The 18,928-nt window shown below is 40.5% G+C and overlaps 1 pseudogene; it reads left to right on the forward strand.

Moving 5' to 3' along the window:
* The first annotated feature begins 924 nt into the window (after nucleotides 1-924).
* LOC105734012 (lysosomal cobalamin transporter ABCD4-like) lies at nucleotides 925-2,467 on the forward strand (annotated as a pseudogene).
* The last annotated feature ends 16,461 nt before the right edge of the window (nucleotides 2,468-18,928 follow it).

Here is an 18,928-nt window from a genome sequence, read left to right on the forward strand (position 1 = left end):
TGATAGTTCATATACATTTCTGAATTAACTTTGCCTGTCTACAACAATGTTGTAGATTTGAATCTATACATTCATTTAGGAAAAACTGACTCTTTTGCCATTGATTCTTTCATATCATGAGCATGAGCTCTTCTTTTCTCTAGGTCCTCTTTAATATTGTCCACAGATTTTATAATGTTCTCCATAAGATTGCACATATTTTTATTAGCTTAATTCCCAAGTAGTGCATATTTTTCGGCAATATTATGCAGTAGGTAAGAGAACAGACTTTGGAAATCCCAGCTCTTCCATTTTCTGACTGTATGACCTTGGAAAAATCACTTAGCCTCTTTGTGCCTTGGCTTTCTCATCTATAAAAAGGGAATATTTCTATGCCAAACCCCTGGAATTGTTGTGAGGACTAAATGTATTCTAAATTGTTTGCAACACTGCCTGGCACAAATAAATGTAATGTGTTTGCTATTATTATGTTGAGGAGAACATTTTTCATAAAGGATTAATTCATGCCTGAAAAATATATATTTTTGCATTTATTGGGAAGAATAGTCCATAACTGTACACTCTATCAGCTTTTTAACCATATTGTTCAAATCATCTACGTGCTTAAAAATATATTATCGAATTGATCTATCAATGACCATTATGTTAATAGATTTGTCAAACACTACCTCTAATTCTGTCATTTTTGTTTCCTGCAATTTGAGATGATGAGTTGAGATGCATCCAGGTTCAGAAATGTTTATTTCTTCCTTGTCAGCTTTACAAACAAATTAAGGCAGTCCATTGGGTGTCAGGTCATGGCAGTCTCAGGGCCTGCGCCCAGAGCTGGCGCCAGAGAAATTGGTGATCTACCAGGTTGGCTTGATCCCCAGTCCATACTATGGGGTCCTGGGAAACAAAGACTTGGAAGCATTTAAGACTCTGACATTCCTGGCTGTCATGCTCATTGTTCTGAACTCCACGGGCCGTGTGCACTACGCTCTGAACGTGTGATGACATCGATAACCCAGACCAGCGCATCGGCCAGGATGTGGAGCGATTCTGCCGGCAGCTCAGCAGCATGGCCAGCAAGCTGATCGTCTACCCCTTCACCCTCATCTCCTACACTTACCAGTGCTTCCAAAGCACAGGCTGGCTCTGGCCTGTGAGCATCTTTGGGTATTTCATCCTGCGGACTCTAGTGAACAAAACTTTGATGGGGCCCATTGTGACGAAGCTGGTGCATCAGGAGAAGCTGGAGGGAGATTTTAGGTTCAAGCACATGCAGATTCAGGTGAATGTGGAGCCTGCTCTACAGAGATGGGCATGTGGAGCAAATGAGGACAGACCACAGGCTGCAGAGACTCCTTCAGACCGACAGGGAGCTGATGTCCAAGGAACTCTGGCTGTACACAGCATCAACACCTTTGACTATCTGGGCAGCATCCTGAGTTACGTTGTCATCGCAATCCCCATTTTCAGTGGGGTCTATGGAGAACTGAGTCCCGCAGAGCTTAGCATCCTGGTCAGCAAGAACGCCTTGTGTGCATCTACCTCATCAGCTGCTTCACTCAGCTCAGCGACCTGTCCACAAGGCTCTCGGATGTGGCTGGCTACACGCACAGGATTGGGCAGCTTCGGGAGACGCTGCTGGACATGTCTCTGAAGTCACAGGACTGTGAGATCCTGGGTGAGAGTGAGTGGGGCTTGGACAAGGCCCCGGGATGTCCAGCAGCAGAGCCAGCAGACACGGCATTTCTCCTTGAGTGGGTCTCCATCTCTGCTCCCTCACCTGACAAACCCCTAATCAAGGATCTGAGCCTACAGATCTCCAAGGGACAGAGCCTGCTCATCACAGGCAACATGGGCACTGGTAAGATCTCCTTGTTCTGGGTTCTGGGTGGCCTCTGGATGAGCACATGGGGCTCAGTGCAGATGCTGACAGTCTTTGGGCCCCATGGGGTGCTATTTCTGCCACAAAAGCCATTATTCACTGACGGGACCCTTCGGGAGCAGGTGATATATCCCCTGAAGGAGATTTACCCTGACTCAGGTTCTACTGATGATGAGAGGATCTTGAGGTTCTTGGAATTGGCAGGCCTGTCCAGCTTGGTGGCAAGGACAGAGGGTCTGGACCAGCAGGTGGATTGGAACTTGTATGATGTTCTGTCCCCGGTGGGGAGATGCAACGGCTCTCCTTTGCCCGACTATTCTACCTGCAGCTGAAGTACGCAGTGCTTGATGAAGCCACCAGTGCCCTGACAGAGGACGGGGAGAGCGAGCTCTATCACATCGGCCAGCAGTTGGGGATGATGTTCATCAGTGTGGGACATCGGCAGAGCCTTAAGAAGTTTCATTCCTTGGTTCTGAAACTGTGTGGAGGAGGAAGATGGGAACTGATGAGAATCAAAGAGGAATGAATCTCCAGCTTTTGGAAGGAGAGCCACACTCTGGTGGATTGGCAGCCCTCAGAGAGACCAGGAGGACTGACGGGGAAGAATGAGCCCAGGCTGGCCACATAGGTCCTGTGTAGGAGCCCTGGCTTGGTGGGCTTAGCCCAAGTCTGGGTCTCTGGGGGGGACACTGAGTCTCCCAGGGTTCTGTCTCCCAGAACTCTGCTGCCTCAGCCAGAGCCTCCATATGCTTGAAGTGCTGATTACCTACAAATGATTTCAGATCGTGTTTGCTAAAGAGAAATCTGGAAGTGTGAGAAATGAAAGGTCAGGTTGGAAAGAAATCTCTTGGAGTCAAGACATCTGGAAATCTTTTAATTAGTTAAATTGTGCAGCAATAGATTTTTAAATTTAATCAAAAGATTGTTTAAGATTTTTTATATAAGTTTTTTACAAAGAAAAGCTAAACATTAAAAATAATTGCAGCTTTTTCTCTTCTTTATCATTAAAAAAATTTAGTAACTGTCATTATTTATTATGATGTTTGTCCAAATATATTTTTTATTTGAAAATATAGCTATACCAGCTTTCTCTATGTATTTTGTGGCATATCTTTTGCCAATCTTTTACTTTCAACTTTTCTGAACTGTTATGTTTTAGATGTTTTTCTTATAACTTCTTAAAGCTTCTAATTGCAGGTGTTTTCTGTGCATTTTTGGTATAGCTGGGTTATTATTGCTTTAAGGTTGTGGTGATTCTCATTCACATTTTCATTTTTGTCATTTTCTATCTTTTGCTTTATTTACACTTATTATAATTATTTACTTAGAATTATTTCTAATGTGTTTAATGACTTATATTAAGGTGATTCATCAGGCTGTAATGTACCAGATGAATTCAAGAGGGTAGAACAGTTAGGAACGAGATTACGTTGTCTCGAACTGCAGCAGCAACAAAGGGAATAGGAAGGAAGGGGGAAAAGAACCCTGAAGAGAAAACCTAAACCTGGATAACTGGCAAAATGATAAGGTCATTAACGAGCTTGGGAAGAAGTTCAGGTTTGTGAAGAGTCACTGAGACAAACCCGCTCATCTGGAGATCTGGTTCTGGTGCCAGCACAAAGAACTTCAGGCACTAAACTCCACAGCTGAAAAGCTTGGCTGCACTGCACTGCATCAATCAAATTCCACATTTTTGTTGATTTTTAATTAATATTTTCTAGTAAACAGGATGATCAGATAGGAGAGAAAGAAAACATATGAGCATATTTTTATGGCATATCCATTATTTATTTTATTAAGGATGATTATTTGTATTTTAAAATCATGTTTATTTTTTATTTTAATTTTAATTTATTTCGTTATCTTTAGGTGCATACCATATCTAGCATTTCTCCCCATGTTATGCCTCCCCACTCTCTCTTCCCTCCGGATGCCCCGCTGTCTCTCCCCTAAACCCCCCAACTGCCCCCAGTGTGTGATGCTCCTCTCTCTGCGTCCATGTGTTCTCATTGCTCAACACCCACCTATGAGTGAGAACACGTGGTTTTTGGCTTTCTGTTCTTGTGTCAGTTTGCTGAGAATGATGGTTTCCAGAATCATCCAAGTCCCTACAAAGGACAAGAATTCATCGTTTGCTTTTTTTTTTTTTCATTGCATTTTAAGTTTTGGGGTACAAGTGAAGAACATGTAAGATTGTTGCATAGGTGCATAGTGCAGTGTGATTTGCTGCCTTCCTCCCCTTCACCTATATCTGGCATTTCTCCCCATGCTATCTCTCCCCAACTCCCCACCCCTGCTGTCCCTCCCTTACTTCTCCCCGACAGACCCGAGTGCATAGTGCTCCCCTCCCTGTGTCCATGTGTTCTCATTGTTCAACACTCACCTATCAGTGAGAACGTGCGGTGTTTGATTTTGTGTTCTTGTGTCAGTTTGCTGAGAATGATGGTTTCCAGGTTCATCCATGTCCCTACATAGGACACGAACTCATCGTTTTTGATGGCTGCATAATATTCCATGGTGTATATGTGCAATATTTTTCCTGTCAAGTGTATCATAGATGGGAATTTGGGTTGGTTCCAGGTCTTTGCTATTGTAAACTGTGCTGCAACGAACATTCATGTGCATGTGTCCTTATAGTAGAATGATTTATAATCCTTTGGATATATGCCCAGTAATGGGATTGCTGGGTCAAATGGAATTTCTATTTCTAGGTCCTTGAGGAATCACCACACTGTCTTCCAAAATGGTTGAACTAATTTACACTCCCACCAACGGTGTAAATGTGTTCCTATTTCTCCACATCATCTCCAGCATCTGTTGTCTCCAGATTTTTTAATGATCGCTGTTCTAACTGGCGTGAGATGGTATCTCAATGTAGTTTTGATTTGCATTTCTCTAATGACCAGTGATGATGAGCATTTTTTCATATGTTTGTTGGCCTCATGTATGTCTTCTTTTGTAAAGTATCTGTTCATATCCTTTGCCCACTTTTGAACGGGCTTATTTGTTTTTTTCTTGTAAATCTGTTTTACTTCATTGTAAATTCTGGATATCAGCCCTTTGTCAGATGGGTAAGCTGAAAAATTTTTTCCCATTCTGTTGGTTGCAAATTCACTCTAATCACTGTTTCTTTTGCCGTGCAGAAGCTGTGGAGTTTGATTAGGTCCCATTTGTCTATTTTGGCTTTTGTTGCTTTTAGTGTTTTGGTCATGAAGTCCTTGCCTATGCCTATGTCCTCAATGGTTTTGCCTAGATTTTCTTCTAGGGTTTTTATGGTGTTAGGTCTTATGTTTAAGTCTTTAATCCACCTGGAGTTAATTTTAGTGTAAGGTGTCAGGAAGGGGTCCAGTTTCTGCTTTCTGCATATGGCTAGCCAGTTTTCCCAACACCATTTATTAAACAGGGAACCCTTTCCCCATTGCTTGTTTTTGTCAGGTTTATCAAAGATTGGATGATTGTAGATATGTTGTGTTGTCTCCAAGGCCTCTGTTCTGTTCCATTGGTCTATATCTCTGTTTCAGTACCAGTACCATGCTGTTTTGATTACTGTAGCCTCAGAGTATAGTTTGATGTCTGGTAGTCTGATGCCTCCCGCTTTGTTCGTTCTGCTTAGAATTGACTTGGCTATGCAGGCTCTCTTTTGGTTCCATATGAAGTTTAAGGTGGTTTTTTCCAGTTCTGTGAAGAAGGTCATTGGTAGCTTGTTGGGGATAGCATTGAATCTGTAAATTACTTTGGGCTGTATGGGCATTTTCACGATATTGATTCTTCCTAACCATGAACATGGAATGTTTCGCCATCTGTTTGTGTCCTCTCTTATTTCATTGAGCAGTGGTTTGTAGTTCTCCTTGAAGAGGTCCTTTACGTTCCTTGTCAGTTGTATTCCTAGGTATTTTATTCTCTTTGTAGCAATTGTGAATGGCAGTTCATTCTTGATTTGCCTCTCTTTAAGTCTGTTATTGGCATATAGGAATGCTTGTGATTTTTGCACATCGATTTTGTATCCTGAGACTTTGCTGAAGCTGCTTATCAGTTTCAGGAGACTTTGGACTGAGATGATGGGGTCTTCTAAATATACAATCATGTCATCTGCAAATAGAGACAATTTGACGTCCTCCTTTCCTAATTGAATACCCTTTATTTCTTCTTCTTGCGTGATTGCTGTGTCCAGAACTTCTACTACTATATTAAATAGGAGTGGTGAGAGAGGGCATCCTTGTCTAGTGCCAGATTTCAAAAGGAATGCTTCCAGTTTTTGCCCATTCAGTATGATATTGGCTGTTGGCTTGTCATAAATAGCTTTTATTATTTTGAGATACGTTCTGTCAATACCTAGTTTATTGAGGGTTTTTAGCATAAAGGGCTGTTGAATTTTGTCGAAGGCCTTCTCTGCATCTATTGAGATAATCATGTGGCTATTGTGTTTGGTTCTGTTTATGTGGTGAATTACATTTATAGACTTGCGTATGTTGAACCAGCCTTGCATCCCTGGGATGAATCCTACTTGATCATGGTGGATAAGCTTTTTGATGTGCTGTTGTAATCGGCTTGCCAGTATTTTACTGAAGATTTTTGCATCTATGTTCATCATGGATATTGGCCTGGAGTTTTCTTTTCTTGTTGAGTCTCTGCTGTTTTGGTATCAGGATGATGTTGGTCTCATAAAATGATTTGGGAAGGATTCCCTCTTTTTGGATTATTTGGAATAGTTTCAGAAGGAATGGTACCAGCTCCTCTTTGTATGTCTGGTAGAATTCGGCTGTGAACCCATCTGGACCTGGGCTTCTTTTGGGTGGTAGGCTCTTAATTGCTGCCTCGACTTCAGACCTTGTTATTGGTCTATTCAGGGTTTCAACTTCTTCCTGGTTTAGGCATGGGAGGAGGCAACTGTCCAGGAATTTATCCATTTCTTCCAGGTTTTCTAGTTTATGTGCATAGAGTTGTTTGTAATAATCTCTGATGATGGTTTGAATTTCTGTGTAATCTGTGGTGATATCCCCTTTATCATTTTTTATTGCATTATTTGGTTATTCTCTCTTTTCTTTTTTATTAATCTGGCTAGTGGTCTGTCTATTTTGTTGATCTTTTCAAAGAACCAGCTCCTGGATTTATTGATTTTTTGAAGGGATTTTCGTGTCTCTATCTCCTTCAGTTCTGCTCTGATCTTAGTTATTTCTTGACTTCTGCTAGCTTTTGAGTTTTTTTGATCTTGCTCCTCTAGCTCTTTCAATTTTGATGATAGGATGTCAATTTTAGATCTCTCCTTTCTTCTCATGTGGGCACTTATTGCTATATATTTTCCTCTAGAGACTGCTTTAAATGTGTCCCAGAAATTCTGATATGTGGTGTCTTCATTCTTGTTGGTTTTGAAGAACATCTTTATTTCTGCCTTCATTTCATTGTTTATCCAGTCAACATTCAAGAGAAAGTTGATTGGGGTGTTTTCTGAATTCTGAGTTCTAACTTGATTGCACTGTGGTCTGAGAGACTCTTTGTTATGGTTTCCATTCTTTTGCATTTGCTGAGGAGTGATTTACTTCCAATTATGTGGTCGATTTTAGAGTAGGTGTGATGTGGTGCTGAGAAGAATGTATATTCTGTGGCTTTGGGGTGGAGAGTTCTGTAAATGTCTATTAGGTTTGATTGGTCCAGGTCTGAGTTCAAGTCCTGGATATCCTTCTTCATTTTCTGTCTTGTTGATCTGTCTAACATTGACAATGGTGTGTTAAAGTCTCCCACTATTATTGTGTGGGAGTCTAAGTCTCTTTGTAAGTCATTAAGAACTTGCCTTATGTATCTGGGTGCTCCTGTGTTAGGTGCATGTATATTTAGGATCATTAGCTCTTCTTGTTGCATTGATCATTTTACCATTATGTAACGTCCTTCTTTGTCTCTTTTGATCTTTGTTGTTTTAAAGTCTATTTTATCAGAGATGAGAATTGCAACTCCTGCTTTTTTTTTTTCTCTCTCCATTTGCTTGGTAAGTCTTCCTCCATCCCTTTATTTTGAGCCTTTGTGTATCCTTGCATGTGAGATGGGTTTCCTGGATACAGCACACTGATTGGTTTTGGCTTTTTATCCAATTTGCCAGTCTGTGTCTTTTGATTGGGGCATTTAGTCCATTTACGTTTAGCGTTAATATTGTTATGTGTGAATTTGATACTGCCATTTTGATGCTAGTTGGCTGTTTCGCCTATTGGTTGATGTAGATTCTTCATTGTGTTGATTCTCTTTGCCATTTGGTATGTTTTTGGAGTGGTTGGTATTGGTTTTTCTTTTCTATGTGTAGTGCCTCTTTCAGGAGCTCTTGTAAAGCAGGTCTGGTGGTGATGAAATCTCTGAGTACTTGCTTGTTCTCAAAGGATTTTGTTTTTCCTTCATTTATGAAGCTTAGTTTGACTGGATATGAATTTCTGGGTTGAAAGATCTTTTCTTTAAGGATGTTGAATATCAGCCCCCACTCTCTTCTGGCTTGTAGAGTTTCTACTGAGAGGTCTGCTCTGAGTCTGATGGGCTTCCCTTTGTGGGTAACCCGACCTTTCTCTCTGGCTGCCCTTAGCATTTTCTCCTTTATTTCAACCCTGGTGAATCTGACGATTATGTGTCTTGGGATTGCTCTTCTTAAGGAATATCTTTGTGGTATTCTCTTTATTTCCTGGACTTGAATATTGGCCTGCCTTGCTAGGTTGGGGAAGTTTTCCTGGATAATATCCTGAAGAGTATTTTCCAGCTTGGATTCATTCTCTTCATCACATTCAGGTACACCTATCAAACATAGATTAGGTCTTTTCACATAGTCCCATATTTCTTGTTGACTTTGTTCATTCTTTTTTACCCTTTTTTCTCTAATCTTGCCTTCTCATTTTATTTCATTGAGTTGATCTTCGACCTCTGATATCCTTTCTTCTGCTTGGTCAATTCGGCAGTTGAAACTTGTGCATGCTTCACGAAGTTCTCGTGTTGTGTTTTTCAGCTCCATCAATTCACTTATATTCCTCTCTAAGTTGTCCATTCTCGTTAGCATTTTGTCAAATCTTTTTTCAAGGGTTCTTAGTTTCTTTGCATTGGGTTAGAACATGTTCTTTTAGCTCATGGAATTTTCTTATTACCCACTTTCTGAAGGCTGATTCTGTGATTTGATCACACTCATTCTACATCCAGTCTTGTTCCTTTGCTGGTGAGGAGTTGTGATCCCTTATAGGAGGCGAGGTGTTCTGGTTTTGGGTGTTTTCATCTTTTTTGAACTGGTTTCTTCCCATCTTTGTGGATTTATCCACCTGTCGACTTTGTAGTTGCTGACTGTCTGATTGGGTCTCTGAGTGGACGTCCTGTTTGTTGATGATGAATTTATTTCTGTTTCTTAGTTTTCCTTTTAATTGTCTGGCCTCTCTGCTGTAGGACTGCTGAGGTCCACTCTAGGCCCTGCTTGCCTGGGGATCACTTGCAGCAGTTGCTGAACAGTAAAGGTTGCTACCAGTTTCTTCTTCTGCTTTGTCCTGGAACGATACCTGCCAAATGTCAGTCTGAGCTCTCCTTTATGAGGTGACTCTTTGGATATATGGGGTCAGGGAGCTGCTTGAGAAAACAGTCTGTCCTTTATAGTAGCTCAAGTGCTGAGCTGTGAGCCCGTTGTTCATTCAGAACTGCTGGGCAGGTAAGTTTAAGTCTGCAGCAGCAGAACTCATAACCCCCTTTTTTTCCCCAGGTGTTCTATCCCAGGGTGTTAGGGTTTTATGAGTTTCCACTATGCTGCTGCCTTTTTTTTTCTTCAGGGCTGCCCTGCCCACAAGTAGGCAACCTAGTCACTCTCAGCCTGCAGAGGCTTCGCTGAGCTGCTGTGGGCTCTGCCCAGCTGCGGAGTGAACTTCCCTGCAGTCCTGTTCATATGGGTGTAGTTAGAACTGCCTCGGCAATGGTGGCCCGCCTCTGTAATGACGGACTCTCTCTGTAATGGCGGGTTGCCTCAGCAATGGCAGGTTGCCTTGGCAATGGCAGGCTGCCTCAGGACTGGCAGACTGCCTCCATAGTGGTGGAGTGCCTCACTAATGGCAGACATCCCTCCCACACAGAGCTGGACCATCCCAGGTTCTGCTGTGCTTGCTGTGAAAGTCTCAACCCAGAGCATTTCCAATTGCTGTTTTTGTTTTTGTGGGTGTGGGACCAGCCGGGCCTGATCACCTGGCTCCCTGCCTCAGAGGATTTTGTTTTTTAGTTGAATTGTAGGCTCTCTCCCAGGTGTCCTGATCTCCTTTTGAATAGGCGCCAGGATCTATGTGATTTCCCATGTGGTGACCCACTGCACTGGCTGAAACCGTGGCTCTGAGATTCGTGGTGCTTTTTTGCCCAGGAATCTCCTGGCCTGGCTCCCTGTTTCAGCTCCCTTTGCTGGCTAAGTGGGGACACAGTCCCATTTACTCTGCACTGGGAGCCGCTGCACTGGGACGCAGGCAAAACAGCCACGCCAGCCAAAACAGCCACCCTGGTGACCCGTGGGGCTCCTCCGCCTGGGAACTCCTGCTCTGTGGGCAATAAAAATCCATCTGGAAATGTGGCGTCCACTCACCCTCTGCCCTTTCACTCAGAGCTGAAATCCTGAGCTGCTCCTAACCAGCCATCTTGGATCTTCTGAACTCATCTTTTTATGGCTGCATAGTATTCCATGGTGTATAGGTTCCACATTTTCTTTGTCCAGTCTATCACTGATGGACATTTGGGTTGGTTCCAGGTCCTTGCTATTGTACACAGTGCTGCAGTGAACATACGTGTGCATGTGTCTTTATAGTAGAAAGATTTATAGTTCTTTGGGTATATGCCCAGTAATGGGATTGCTGGGTCAAATGAAATTTCTATTTCTAGATCCTTGAGAAATCGCCACACTGTCTTCCACAGTGGTTGAACTAATTTACACTCCCACCAGTTGTATAAGAGTGTTCCTATTTCTCTGCATCCTCTCCAGCATTGTTGTCTCCAGATTTTTTAATGATTGTCATTCTAACACGTGTGAGATGATATTTCAATGTGGTTTTGATTTGCCTTTCTCTAACGGCCAGTGATGATAAGCATTTTTTCATATGTTTGTTGGCCTCATATGTGTCTTCTTTTGAAAAGTGTCTGTTCGTATCCTTCACCCACTTTTGAATGGGCTTGTTTATTTTTTCTTGTATATCTGTTTTAGTTCTTTGTAGATTCTGGATATGAGCCCTTTGTCAGATTGGTAGATTGCAAAAACTTTTTCCCATTCTGTTGGCTGCTGATTCGCTCTAATGATGGTTTCTTTTGCTGTGTGGAAGCTCTGAATTTTAATTAGATCCCATTTGTCTATCATGGCTTTTATTGGCATTGCTTTTGGTGTTTTAGTCATGAAGTCCTTGCCTATGCCTATGTCCTGGATGGTTTAACCTATGTTGTCTTCTAGTGTTTTTATGGTGTTAGATTTTATGTTTAAATCTTTAATCCATCTGGAGTTAATTTTAGTGTAAGGTGACAGGTAGGGGTCCAGTTTCTGCTTTCTGCACGTTGCTAGCCAGTTTTTCCAAAACCATTTATTAAACATGGAGTCCTTTCCCCATTGCTTGTTTCTGCCAGGTTTGTCAAAGATCAGATGGTTGTAGATGTGTGGTGCTTCTTCTGGGACCTCTGTTCTGTTCCATTGGTCTATGTCTCTGTTTTGGTACCAGTAGTATGCTGTTTTGATTACTGTAGCTTTGTAGTATAGTTTGAAGTCCAGCAGTGTGATGCCTGCAGCTTTGTTCTTTTTGCTTAGGATTGTCTTGGCTATGCAGGCTCTCTTTTTGTTCCATATGAAATTTAAAGCGTTTTTTTCCAGTTCTGTGAAGGTCATTGGTAGCTTGTTGGGGACAGCTTTGAATCTATAGATTACTTTGGGCAGTATGACCATTTTCACGATATTAATTCTTCCTAATCATGAGCATGGGATGCTTTTCCATCTGTTTGTGTCCTCTCTTATTTCGTTGAGCAGTGGTTTGTAGTTCTCCTGAAGAGTTCCTTTACATCCTTTGTTAGTTGTATTCCTAGGTATTTTATTCTCTTTGTAGCAATTGTGAATGGTAGTTCACTCTTGATTTGGCTCTCTGTTTGTCTGTTATTGGTATATAGGAATGCTTGTGATTTCTGCACAATGATTTTGTATCCTGACATTTTGCTGAAGTTGCTTATCAGTTTGAGAAGATTTGGGGCTGAGATGATGGGGTCTTCTAAATATACAAACATGTCATCTGCAAATAGAGACAGTTTGACTTCCTCCTTTCCTAATTGAATACCCTTTATTTCTTTTTCTTGCCTGATTGCTCTGGCTAGAACTTCCAATACTGTATTGAATAGGAGTGGTGAGAGAGGGCATCCTTGCCTAGTGCCTGATTTCAAGGGGAATTCTTCCAGCTTTTGCCCATTCAGTATGATATTGGCTGTAGGTTTGTCATATATAGCTTTTATCATTTTATGATATGTTCCATCAATATCTAGTTTATTGAGAGATTTTAGCATGAAGGGCTGTTCAATTTTGTTGAAGGTCTTCTCTGCATCTATTGAGATAATCATGTGGTTTTTGTCTTTGGTTCAGTTTATGTGGTGGATTACATTTATGGATTTGTGTATGTTGAACCATCCTTGCATACCCAGGATGAAGCCTACTTGATCATGATGGATGAGCTTCTTGATGTGTTTGCCAGTATTTTATTGAATATTTTTGCATCAATGTTCATCATGGATATTGGTCTGAAGTTTTCTTTTTTAGTTGAGTCTCTGCCTGGTTTTGGTATCAGGATGATGTTGCTCTCATAAAATGAGTTAGGGAGGATTCCCTCCTTTTGTATTGTTTGATACAGTTTCAGAAGGAATGGAACCAGCTCCTCTTTGTACGTCTGGTAGAATTTGGCTGTGAACCCATCTGGACCTGGACTTTTTTTGGTTGGCAAGCTGTTGATTGCTGCCTCTACTTCAACCCTTGTTACTGGTCTATTCAGGGTTTCTACTTCCTGCTGGTTTAGTCTTGGTAAAGTACAAGTGTCTAGGAATTTATCCATTTCTTCCTGATTTACTGGTTTATGTGAGTAGAGCTCTTTGTGGTAATCTCTGATGGTAGCTTGTATTTCTGTGGGATCAGTGGTGATATCCCCTTTGTCGTTTTTATTGCATCTATTTGATTCTTCTCCCTTTTCTTTTTTATTAACCTAGCTAGCAGTCTGTCTATTTTGTTGATCTTTTCACAAAACCAGCTCCTGGATTTATTGATTTTTTGAAGGGTTTTTTTGTGTCTCTATCTCCTTCAGTTCTGCTCTGCTTTTAATTATTTCTTGTCTTCTGCTAGCTTTTGAGATTTTTTGATCTTCCTCCTCTAGTTCTTTCATTTTTGATGATAGGGTGTCAATTTTAGATCTTTCCTTGTTTCTCATGTGGGCATTTGTTGCTATAAATTTCCCTCTTGACACTCCTTTACAGGTGTCCCAGAGATTCTGGTAAGTTGTGTCTTCATTTTAATTGGTTTCAAAAAACATCTTTATTTTTGCCTTCATATCATTGTTTATCCACTTGACACTCAGAAGCAATTTGTTCAGTTTCCAAGTGGTTGTGTGGGTTTGAGTGTGTTTCTTAATCCTGAGTTCTAGTCTGATTGCTTTGTTGTCTGATGGACTGCTATGATTTCTATTCTTTTACATTTGCTGAGGAGTGACTTGCTTCCAATGATGTGGTCAATTTTAGAGTAAGTGCAATATGGTGCTGAGAAAAATGTATATTCTGTGGATTTGGGTTGGACTCTTCTGTATATGTCTATTAGATCCACTTGGTCCTGCTCTGCATTCAAGTCCTGGATATCCTTGTTAATTTTCTGTCTTGTTGATCTGTCAAATATTGACAGTGGGCTGTTGAAGTCTCCCACTATTATTGTGTGAGAATCTAAATCTTGTTTTAGGTTGTTAAGAACTTGTTTTATGTATCTGAGTGCTTCTGTGTTGGGTGCGTATATATTTAGGATAGTTAGCTCCTCTTGTTAGATTGATCCTTTTACCAGTATGTAGTATCTTTCTTTGTCTCTTTTAATCTTTGTTGGTTTGAAGTCCATTTTATCAGACTGGGATTGCAACCCCTACTATTTTTGTTCTCCATTTGCTTGGTAAATCTTCTTCCATCCCTTTATTTTGAGTCTATGTGTGTCTTTATATGTGAGATGGGTTTCTTGAGTACAACACACCAATGGGTTCTGACTGTTTAACCAGTTTGCCAGTCTGTGTCTTTTGATTTGGGCATTTAGTCCATTTACATTCAATGATACTATTCTTATGTGTGAATTTGATCCTGCCATTTTGTTACTGGCTGGTTTTCTTTCCCATTAGTTGACTCATTTGCTTCATTGCATTTTTGGTCTTTGTCCACTGCAGTGACTGGTACTTGTTCCTTTCTGTGCCTAGTGTTTCTTTCAGGAGCTCTTGTAGCGCAGGTCTGGTGGTGACGAAATCTCTCAATAATTGCTTGTCTGTAAAGGATTTAATTTCTCCTTCACTCACGAAGCTTAGTTTGGCTGGATATGAGATTCTGGGTTGAAAGTTCTTTTCTTTAAGGATATTGAATATTGGCCCCCACTCTCTTCTGGCTTGTAGGGTTTCTGCCAGGAGATCCACTGTGAGTCTGATTGGCTTCCCTCTGTGGGTGACCTGACCTTTCTCTCTGGCTGTGCTTAGAATTTTTTCCTTCATTTCAACCCTGGTGAATCTGACAATTACGTGCCTTGGGGTTGCTCTATATCTTTGTGGAGTTCTCTGTATTTCTTGAATTTGAAATTTGGACTGCCTTGCTAGGCTTGAGAGGTTCTCCTGGATAATATCCTGGAGCGTGTTTTCCAGCTTGGATTCATTCTCCCCATCATATTCAGGTACACTGATCAAGCATACATTAGGTCTTTTCACATAATCCCATATTTCTTGGAGACTTTGTTCATTTCTTTTCACTCTTTTCTCTTTTCTTGCCTTCTTTTTTATTTCATTGAGTTGATCTTCAATCTCTGATATCCTTTCTTCTGCTTGATTGATTTGGCTAATAAAACTTGTGTTTCCTTCACGTAGTTCTCATGCTTTGTTTATCAACTCCATCAAGTCGTTTATGTTCTTCTCTAAGCTGGTTATTCTAGTTAGCGTTTTGTCTAATCTTTTTTTCAAGTTTTGGTTTCTTTGCATTGAGTTAGAATGTGTTCCTTTAGCTCAGAAAAGTTTGTTATCATCCACCTTCTGAAGCCTGTTTCTGTCAATTCGTCGCACTCTTTCTCAGTCATGATGTGATCCTGTGTTGTTGAGGAGTTGTGATACTTTGAAGGAGAAGAAGTGTTCTGGTCTTTGATTGTTTCATCTTTTTGCACTGGTTTTTTCCCATCTTTGTGGGTTTACCTGGCTGTGCTGTCAGGGAGCTGCTTGATGAGTTCACTTGTCTGCCTGTGGAGGCACTACTAGGTTTCTAGGGACTCCTTCAGGTTACTAGGGAAGCTTCCTGTGTCTTTTTTGTTTATGCTGGGAGATTAAGCTCGCCTCTTCTGCTGACCTGTAGGTGCTGCTGGGTTGTCAAGAACGCCATCACATTGCTATGTAGGCTTCCTGTGTTTTTTGTTAAAACATGTAGCCCAGTCCGACCCCTCCAAAGGTGGGTTGTGTCCTTTCTCCACTGGGCTACATCATTCAGTGTTCAGCTCAGGCTGTGGCACTGGCTGCACAACCCACTAGAGTCAGAGCTTCAGCCCTCTGGAGTTTGTGGGGGAGGGTGGGACCCTCCCAGCAGCACCCAGCCATCTGCCCCTTTCAGCTTCCTCTCTCTCCAGTCATGGGGTAGGGGCCACCCAGCTTCTCCCACTTGCAGCTCCCTCTCTCTCTGGTGGGGGGAGGTGGCAATAGCTCACTCCACAAGTTCTGCCGGCCATATGCATCTGTTTAGGTCTGTGTGCCAATCCGGGACACCATCCTGGATTATTATTCAACTCCATGCTTATAATTTCCCTCACTTGACTGGCAAAGATCCCCCATTCTGTGTATTGCTCCGGCTTTGGGGGAAGCACTGTACTGGACCAGAGTGCCAGAGGGGGAGACTCCTACTCGCTGGTCAGATGCACTTTATGGGTGAAGCAGCACCCCTCCCCTCCTCAGTCTGCCCTGAGTGGGCTTTGCTCACCATTGGACTAGACCTGTTGAAATGCACCTGGTACCTCAGTTGGAGCCAGGATATCTCTGGATTTCTGTGTCTGTCTCACTGGGTGTTGTGCACTGGAGTTGTGTCTATTCAACCATCTTGGATCTCTTGAATATATATTTCTAAACTACATTTAAATTTAACAAATGAACATATATACATGAAAAAACAATTTGCCTCCTTCTCTACTTTTAAAACAGACAAACACCCAGGATTTAAGTGCTTATTTATCTATTGTTACTGGAGTGAGAGTAGTACTCAATAAGAAATCTTTTCATATTTCTGTTTACGCTGTATATGAATACATGGAAATTTGCCAAACTCAATTATATCCCAGATTGACTGGTAAGAATGAAAATGAGTTACAAGCTACTAATGTGGTCACCTTGTTTTCAGGATTAGAATTTATTATGGCTTAACAGAATAAAAAAATAAGAGCTTATACATTTCCTGTACACGTTGTGTGTGGAGCACTCTTCTGGCACCTTTATTTGCATTAATTGCTTCCATTTTACCAAAATGTTAGAATTTTGGCAGTATTATCCTCAGTGTACAGCTGAGGAGTCAAGCACACAGAGGTCAAGAAACATAAGTGGCTGAACTAAGATTCAACCAGGAACCCCTGATGCTGAGTTTCAATCTTAACCATTGTGCCAAACAAGCTCTAACCCAATTCTTGTGTTCATTCCTGACCTCACATTTTAGATTTGAATTTTCTAATTTAGTAAAATACAGAGAAATTAAAATACCACTTTTTTTCAACCCTTAGCTACTATGTAGAATTTGATTTTTAGTTTAAAGTACTTATTACAAAGTCCAAAACAAATAATTTGGTAAATGGATTCTAACAATAATATCCCTCTTATGACTTAAAAAGGCAGTAATTTTACTTTTAAAATATATTGAATTTTTGTATTAGAAGCTAAAATGAGCCCATTATTATCCAGAAAATTTGTGGTCTGCATGCCCATCATCATCCATTGAGTTATCTAAAGTTTCTGAAAGTTGCAGAAACATTAATAGAAAAATACTTTTTCTAATTGAATAATTAAATGATATTAAGTTTTCTCAGTGACTAAAATTATAGATTGAAATTACTGGTCAGTCACTTATAAGGTGGTTTTAAATGTTATTTACTGAACACGTGAATTTTTTAAAAAAATTTATTTTAATAACTTGTTTTTATTGCTATTTCACACGTATTTAAAAAAATTTCTGTTACTAGAAATCTATAAACTTTATTCAAACATAATTATAGTCTTAATCTTAAAAAAATCTACATACTTAGAAGTATGCAAAGCCTATTCTCTACACTTAGAAAATAAACTACTTCTTTCCAGTTAATCCAGTGTAGCAATTGTGACTCAAAATCATAAGTTATTAAAATATTAACAGTATTCTTTAGATGAAAGTTTTTATATGTGCATGCTCAAGTTATTTACCTTAATAATTCAGAAATTAATTTTTATAAACTATAAACCAAACTAAAAATATAAAGTATTGTTTTCAGTTTTTAAATATTATCATTCTTTCTTTCTGTTTGAGATGAAGTCTTGCTCTATCACCAAGTCTGGAGTGCAGTGATGCAATCTTGGCTCACTGCAACCTCCACCTCCTGAGTTCAAGCAATTCTCCTGTCTTAGCCTCCTCAGTAGCTGAGATTACAGATGTGCACCAGCAGATTCAGCTATTTTTTTTAAATTTTTGGTAGAAATGGGATTTCACCATGTTGGTTAGGTTGGTCTCGAGCACCTGACCTCGTTATCCTCCCACCTTGGCCTCCCAAAGTGCTGGGATTACAGCTGTGATCTACATGCCCAGCCAATATCATTATTTCCAGTTGACATACCACTAGTTTTTAGATGTTTTCTCTGTAGAAACTAAAAATGCCATGATTAACTCTGCTTTATTTTCTGCCTTCCTATTTTACACGAACATAGCAGCATAAGAAAGGCCATTAATGCTACATTTTTGTTGTTGTTGAGATGGAGTCATGCTTGTCACCCAGGCTGGAGTGCAGTGCTGCCATCTTGGCTCACTGCACCCTTCTCCTGGGTTCAAGCGATCTTCTGCCTCAGACTCTTGAGTAGGTGGGATTAGAGGTGTGAACAAGCATGCTGAGCTAACTTTGTATTTTTAGTAGAGATGAGGTTTCACCATGTTGGCTAGGCTGGCCTCAAACTTTTGACCTCAGGTGATTCACCTACTGTGGCCTCCCCAAATGCTGGGGTTACATGCATGCGCCATCATGACTGGCCAGAAATGCTACATTTTGATTGAAACACACCAATACCCTTCTAGGGAGAATATATGTGTGAGCATATTAACTTGAAATTAATGCCATCTTTTGTTGAAGTAGAGACTTCTATATGCAAATAATAAAGTAAAAAAATCTGACACTGCAGTTGAATCAGAAAAGTATTCTACAAATACTTTCTGACCCATTGTTCCTTTTTTCACCAGAACCATTGTGATGGAGTGAGCATTTGCAAAACATACCTCAAAATAATAAAAGCTATCTGTTACAAATTCTCAGCCAACATTATACTGAACAGGCAAATGTGGATGCACTCTTCACATGAACAGAAATAAGACCAGATTATTTACTGTAAACACTCCTGTTCAACATAGTTCTTGAAGTCCCAGTCAGAGCAATTTAACAAAGTGAAGAAATGAAAGGCATTTATATAAGAATAGAGAAAGTCAAATTATCTTCACTGATGACATAATTTTCTACCTAGATTTCACCAAAAGATTCCTAAGCCTAAAAATGACTTCATTAAAGTATCAGAATACAAAATAAATATAAACAAATGAGTAGCTGCTGGGAACTCTTGACCAGCAAGAGGATTCTGACCCTGAACGGGAGGG

This window comes from Aotus nancymaae, unplaced genomic scaffold (assembly GCF_030222135.1).
Source record: "Aotus nancymaae isolate 86718 unplaced genomic scaffold, 86718_ANA_hifiasm-v0.15.2.pri h1tg000049l, whole genome shotgun sequence".
NCBI lineage: Eukaryota > Metazoa > Chordata > Mammalia > Primates > Aotidae > Aotus > Aotus nancymaae.